We start from the raw sequence: 7,431 nt of genomic DNA, 5'->3' as shown, positions 1-7,431 counted from the left end.
TAGACTTACCCCAAGAGGCCTGAGGATAGTAGTGCAGGCTAGGAGAGTTAGCCGGTGGTGCAGGCCCAGGGAAGCAGAGCGAGGTGAGGGCGGGGCCAGGACCAGAAGTGGTGCTCCTGGAGCCCAAGAAAGGGACTGGGTTGCTCTGGGTGCGAAGGGTCAGGAAGCAGTATTGGTTCCCCAGGTGTCTGGGGCCCCAAGACTAGGGGTGGCGCAGGGCTCAAACTAGGAGTATAGAACGGCGAGGGGGGGGATGGAAGGGTGAATGTGGCTTCAACAAATTTTTTAAAATGAGTTCTATTTAAGGAGGAAGCATAAAAATTTGTATCATGTTAATTAGTAGAGGTGATAAACATTACCTTTGAAATTTACCCGATGACTTTATAGACATACACAGGCACCAAGGATCCAAGGGCAACTGATTATGACTAGTAATAATCAGATACATACAGATTAGAGATGCAAGCACCAACACCTCAGTGAAGGTTAAAACCTCATTTAATTTTATGTCTTATAGGGCTTATACTGAGTTCAATATTGTATAACTGTATTAATTCAACAGTGAACCTAAAAATTTTATAGCCACTTTTGAAAGAGATGTGTCTTTGCTCTGGAAACTGTTAATGAGTATGTTAAAGCTGTAATGAAATGCTTCTTCTAATATATATATTTTAAAATTATTTTTATTGTATGTGTATGTATGTATTGTCTGCATGTAGGTAGGTGCATCCATGCCATGCAGTGCCCATGAAGGTCTGAAGGGGGCATTGAATCCCCTGGAAATGGAGTTACAGACAGTTGTGAGCTGCCATTTGAGTGCTGGGAATCAAACCCTGGACCTCTGCAAGAGCAGTTAGTGCTCTTAAGTGCTGAGCCATCTCTCCAGCCTCTACTTTCTAAATCTTAAGGAGCTTCCCTGAAGGATGGACTATTTCATCTCACTTTAGAATATTCTGTGTCTTGCTGAGAGCACCTAGTGACACACCTTTCATCTCATCACTCCAGAGGCAGTGGCAGGTGGATCTCTGTGAGTTCCAGGCCAGCAGGTCTACATAGTGAGACCTTATCTCCAAAAAAACAAACTAACAAACAAAAAAACAGCAGAAAAAGAATATCCTGTGTCTTAATGAGTTTCTCTCCAAGATGGAAGGTTTTATTTTGGAGAAAATTGCAATGCAACACATGATTATATGGTTCCTTCGAATTTTTTTTCTTGAAATAGGGTCTTAATGTATTTCCTAGGCTGGTATCAAACTCCTGTGCTCAAAAGATCCTCCTGTTTCAGCCTCCCAAGTAGCCTCCTAAGTATAGGCATATACTCCCACAATGGAAGAGAATTTATTTCCTTATTTAACCAGTTTTTCATTACTTAAAATTTTTTATTGATTTATTTTCATTTTATGTGTATGAGTGTTTTGCTTACAAGTAAGTGTACTACATGCATGCAATGCCTGCAGAAGCCAGACGAGGGAATCAGATACCCTGAAGCTGGAGTCATCAGTGCTCGTTAGCCACCTTGTGGGTGCTGGGAACCAAGCACAGGTCCTCTGCAAGAGCAGCCAGTGCTCCTAATTACTGAGACATCTCTCCAGCCCTCCCCCCATTTGTATTTTTTACAGTATGGATATGAAGTGCCCCCAACCCCCACCCAGTGCTCGTGTGTTGAAGCCTTGATCCCAGCTCATGGTGCTGTTGGGAGGAGGTTGGGCCTGAGAATGATGAGCTGATAGCTGAATGGGCTATTAGAAGGTGGATCCTCGTTGGTGTTGGGTCATTGGAGACATACCTTCAAGAGTCCGTTTTGTCCTTTGAGTGTCATTCTCTCTTTCTCCCCTCTCTACCCCACCACCGTGAGGTGAGTAGCTTTCTTTTACCATACCCTTTTGCCCTGAAAGTTCAGCCCATAGCAATGATGTCAACCTCCTATAATCAAAATCTCTGAAACTATGAGCCAAAATAAATCTTCCTGCTTTTAGTTTCAGGCTTTTAGTCATGGATAAAAAAAAAGCTAATGTAGTATTATTCTTTTGCAAAATTATTTTCTAACTCTCTCACATCTGTTTCTGACCAGCTTGCATTTTGAGTGTTTGTTTATAATAGGAAAATTCTATAGGGAAAGAATGGCAGAAGTCTAGCAAATTCATCTTTGAATCAGCTTCAACAGCTAAGAGTTTAGTGATGTTTATAGACCAACTTGCAAAAGTTGAATAAATGTCTCTTTGGGTCATTTTTACAACCCTTATAAGGATGTATCTCCAGCCTTTGTCTTTGTTTTCCTGAGAACTGCTCTAGTTCATTCCAGTTGCACTGAACTGGAAGATTTTATTCAGCTCTCAATTAGCAACAAGTGGCTTTTGGCCAGCCTTTTGAGACACCAAGCCAAACACCTTCCTCAGAGGCCATTTGGTTCTCATGCCTCTTTCCCAAATGAAGCTGTGTTCCACCCAGACTCCCACCTGTCTCTTTCATGATTTTCTTTTCTTTGTATGATAACTCAAATCCTTAATTTTTCAAATGACACAGTTTTACTAAAAAGAATTTGGAATGTCATAGCCAATTTGGAGAACTTTTGACATAAACAAGATTATTCATCTGAGAAGTAGATCAGAACAAAAGAATGAAGAAATCCTCATAAGAGCATTATTTGTCTTGCTTGTCTAAAAGAGCAAAAATTCTGTTTAACCTAAGAAACAATCCCTGCTCCATTTTTGTACTTTGGGGATTAATAAGACCTAACATTGTAATTGTATGGCTTCATAAAATTGTCAAGGACTTAAATTATTTCAAAAGCAACCACATGTCACTTTCTTTTGTGTGCATATATGTAGTATTTATTTTCCTATTTCTAACCTTTCCTCTTCTTGCAAAGGGAACATAATTAGCCTTTTTCAAAAGCAGTTTTGTATTTTCTGAATCTGACTACTGCACATTTCTTTTCTTGTTTTCCTTCTCTTGGGAAACTTTAAAGATTAATTGCTTTTTAAAAAGTATTTAGTTGCAGGCTTTCTTTAGGAATATAGTCCAGATAAGCAGTCAAAACTATCTGAAAGAAAGAAAATAATTATTAAGCTGTGTTTCTTCTTGTTGACACTAAAAAGTATATTTACATAATAACCCATCTAGCAGCAAGAAGATAGAAGGTAAAAAGGCTTTTATTCCAAGATAAAAGAAGAATTTTTGTCATGACTGAGCATCTGTAAAAATTATTTTCTTATATAGAAGGATGTCAGTTTAGTTTGTTCAAGGTCAGGGTCAGATATCTTATGATTCAAACTTCTTAAATTGCTTACATTGGTTTAATGAGTTAAAGCTGTACTGTTTTCATAACTTAAAGTCAGTAATGATGTGTATAAAACTGTATTCAGCTAAATGAAATGATAATGAATGTCTGTTTAAAGGGTTTAACTTTATCAATGCCTTACAGTGTTACAAATCATAAAGACTTATGTATTGCTAAATTGTACTTTTTTAGATAGGTAACTTACCTTAAAACCTGAGACAAATGATTAAGTAATTAATGTTTGGATGTATAGAGGATTTCTTTAACAAAGGAAAAGTATAAAACACTGACATTAAATGTAAATTTAAGTTATTTTTATTGCTTAAATTGACAGATTGATAAAGTATGAAAATGTTTATAATATTTATCTATACATATCCATAATTTTAAGATATTTCTTAGAACATATGAAATAAGTGTCATGGAAAAAAATAGCTGAGCAGATTTTGATTTTCTATTCTCTAAATTTTCTTTTGTATCTGGAGTAAAGAAAAGATTCCCTTTGTTAAATATGATGATAAGGCCTAGAGGTAGAGCATATGCCTGGTTCACAAAATAGTCCACATAGCAGAGAGATAAGAAGAAAACAGCAGAAAAGAACACAATAGAGAACAAAGGAAATAATTAGGTTTGTCTGAAATTCTCCAAAGGTTAACTAATTCAAAACTTGTATAAGGGGTCTTTTGTTTCCCAAACTTAGAATATAAAAATAAGACTGGCAATAAAAAAGACAACTTATCCCCTTAGGCAAATTGTGCTTAGGAAAAATGTGTGAATACAATTTTTCTATGATTATATCCTCTTCAAAAAGTAATACACATTCATAAGCATGAAAACTGGTACAGTAACTCTGTACCAAAATATTTTCCAGACTTCTATATTTTTTTTCTTTGACTCTATTTTTGTTGATTTGTTTTGAGACAGGGGTTCACTATGTAACCCTGGCCACCCTAGAACTCACTTTGTAGACCAGGTTGGCTTCGAACTCACAAAGATCTGCCTGCCTCTGCCTCTCGAGTGCTGGGATTAAAGGTGTGCACCACCATGTTGGCTACTTTGAATTTGTTTTTGCTTTGCTGAGGATCAAGCACAAGGTTTCATCCATACCATGCAAGTGCCCTAGCTCTGCACTGCATCCCAGGTCCCTTTCCCAGGATTCTAGACTTACATTGTTATTCCCTGTTTGTTTACAGGACATCTCAAAGAACACTAGTAGTGGCACAAATGCATGGTATATTTGTTCATTTTTCTTTACTCTAATAAAATACCCAAGACTTGATAATGTAGAGAAAAATGGTTTATTTTTAGCTCATAGTCCTGGAAATTCAGAAATATGGTACAGCTCCCGCTTGGCTCTGGTAAGGATCTCATGGCTCATAGCAAGTATTTGTATACAACAGATCAAATGGAATGACAGAAAGCAAGTATGAGAGGGTCTGCTTGCTTTTTTTTTTTTTTTCAATAACAACCCACCTTTGCAAAAACCAACTCACTCATGGAATTATATTGATCTCTCCCTAGAGCAATACCCCAATGACCCACCTAATTACATTGTACTTAATGCAATGTAATTGCAATTCAGTGCCCCCACTTCCGGAAATTCTGGGGATCAAACCCAGGGCCTTGTGCATGCTAGACAAGCACTCTACTAACTGAGCTACATCTTCAGCCACCTCTTAGTGATCTCACCGCCTCTCAGATCACCACACTAGGGAGCATGATTGCAGCTCATGGACCCCTGGGAGACAAACAAAGTCATATTCAAACCATAACACATAGTAATCTTCAGAGGCCTATTACTTATTTCAGAATTCCATTGTGTAGCCAGGACATAACCACCTTATCTAAAAATGACAGTAGTAGTGACATGTATGAAAGCTTCAGTGAATTTTGTTTCAACATCTCCACTAAGCATACTAGTTTCCCCAGCTTTATAGACTCTTCTATGGATAGAAAATGCTTATCATTTTGTAGTGTGTGGCCTCACCTTTATAAAATGCCATTTGTTTTCCTCACATATCACTTTAACATTAGCATAGCCACTCATCTTCCTCCACCCTGAAAAATGAGAACCTGTGATAACTGAACCCCTATCAGGGAATTTTCCTTAGACCTTCCTTAGGATGGCCTTAAGCATTTGGGGTTTTTTGTTTTGTTTTGTGTTTTGTTTGTTTGTTTGTTTGTTTTTTGAAGGGCAATTTTAAAATTGTGTTTATGTACAGAAAATTCAGCAGTGTACATTTAACCCAGTTTGGTGGCGAGTTCTTTTGCTTTTGCCTTTTTCAGTTTGGCAATGCAAGCCACAGGTTTTGGACCCAGGACACTGCCTCCTCAGTGACATCGGATCTCTTTGTATCGGTCATTGTGATTGGTCCTGATGGCTTCCACCAGCTTAGCCAGAGTGCCTTTGTCTTCCAAGGTGACCTGTGTGAAGGCCATGGTAGTACACATCTTCCTGTGGACCACTCGCCCCAGCCTGGCCTTGCCCTTGTTGGTGCAGTAAAGAACCCCCATCTTGCAACACAGGGCAGGCAGAAAGACCACCAGCTCAATGGGATCTACGTCATGTGCGATCACCACCAGCTGAGCCTTCTTGTTCTCCACCAAGGTGATGATGGTGTTGATCACTGCTCATAAGACAGCGGGTCTCTTGGTGGGGACGTCCTCTTTGCCAGAAGCCTCCACTTCTTCTCCTGTGTCTCTGGCCAGTACTTGTGCACGAGCTTGAGCAGCTGGACAGATATTTGCTGGTCCAGGGCCTGGGTGAACTGGTTGAAGGCAGAGGGCACTTTCAGCAGCTTATACAGGAAAGGTCAGTGCAGCCGGATGTATCTGGGCCATTTGATGAAGTGGGTGAGGTCTCTTTTGGACTAGATGTCCTGTCCAGTGCCAAAGTTCTTAGGCCTTTCCTGGAACAGAGGGTTCACCACCTTCTTGGCCTCCTGCTTCTTCAAGAAGGCAGGGGCCAGGGCCATCTCTTCCCCTTGGTCTTCTTTCCTTTGGGCATCTTGCTCAGCTGGAAAAGAGAGGGACCTTAAGTATTCTTGATTTAATTTTATGAGAATTCATACTTAAGGAAATCCAAGATTTGCTAAGTAGGTTACCTTATTATAAAGTTGAACTTATCTTTGACATTCAAGCTTTGTTGTGTTACTGGAGATTGAACCAAAGGCCTCATACATGCTAGGCTAGCACTCCACCACTGAACTATATCCCTACCCTGACATTTAATCTTTTCAGATGATTTTATTAATTGCTTTTGCTCAGACCTGCTAGTTAACAACAAATAAAAACATCTTGTGGTGCAAGCCTTTAATCCCAGCACTTGGGAGGCAGAGGCAGGCAATCTCTGTGAGTTTGAGGCTAGTCTGGTCTACATAGTGAGTTGCAGGCTAGCTGGGGCTACAGGAAGACCCTGTCTCAAAAAGACCAATAATAATAATAACAAAATAAAAATAAAAACATATGTATTGATAATAGTCCTACCTAAATATTTCTACCAATAGGTTTTATTTGTGGTAGTCTGTGACTGAAAAATGCTTTAGAAACAAAAAGATTTTCTGATCACTACAAGAAACCTTATAAAATGGACAGTGAATTCATGCATCTTGAGATGTTTAGCTAGTACCTAAAAAAAGAGCCAAAATAAAAACTAGAGCAAAACCCCTCCATGACATTCTCTTCCCTCAGTAGTGGTAAGACGACAGCCATGACATGTTATGGTTAGAATATAAAATGTCCCCTTTAAGATTTGTATGTCGAGTGCTCACTTCGGCAGCACATATACTAAAATTGGAATGATACAGAGAAGTTTAGCATGGTCCCTGAGCAAGGATGACATGCAAATTTGTGAAGTGTTCCATATTTTTCCAGAAACTTACAGCCACTGTGAAAGAGATGTACTCTTGCTCTGGAGTGTGTTACTGAATATGTTAAAACTGTAATGAAATGCTTCTTCTAATCATGTAGTTATTAAAAATTAAAAAAATAAATAAAATCATAAATAAATACAAAAAAAAAGATTTGTATGTTGAAGCTTGGGCCTCAGCTGGTGGTGCTGTTTGGGGAGGTTCTAAAAACTTCAGGAAGCAGAGCTTGGCTGAAGGAAGTAGGTTCCTGGGGTGTGCCTCTGAAGGTTGTACATGGTCCCT

General features: G+C 39.0%; 1 non-coding gene and 1 pseudogene across 1 annotated transcript; one reads left to right on the top strand and one right to left on the bottom strand.

Annotated features, from left to right (window-relative positions):
• Positions 1-5,521: 5,521 nt before the first annotated feature.
• On the bottom strand, positions 5,522-6,293 carry LOC108490997 (annotated as a pseudogene).
• Positions 6,294-7,042: 749 nt separating this feature from the next.
• Positions 7,043-7,149, top strand: LOC115070838. The gene has a single exon (XR_003849958.1). It is a non-coding gene; the product is annotated as a U6 spliceosomal RNA (small nuclear RNA).
• The last annotated feature ends 282 nt before the right edge of the window (positions 7,150-7,431 follow it).

Source organism: Nannospalax galili, unplaced genomic scaffold (genome assembly GCF_000622305.1).
Source record: "Nannospalax galili isolate Female #2095 unplaced genomic scaffold, S.galili_v1.0 scaffold257, whole genome shotgun sequence".
Classification (NCBI taxonomy): domain Eukaryota; kingdom Metazoa; phylum Chordata; class Mammalia; order Rodentia; family Spalacidae; genus Nannospalax; species Nannospalax galili.
Note: the sequence above shows the minus strand (reverse complement) of the source record. Positions and strands in the feature narration are given on the sequence as shown.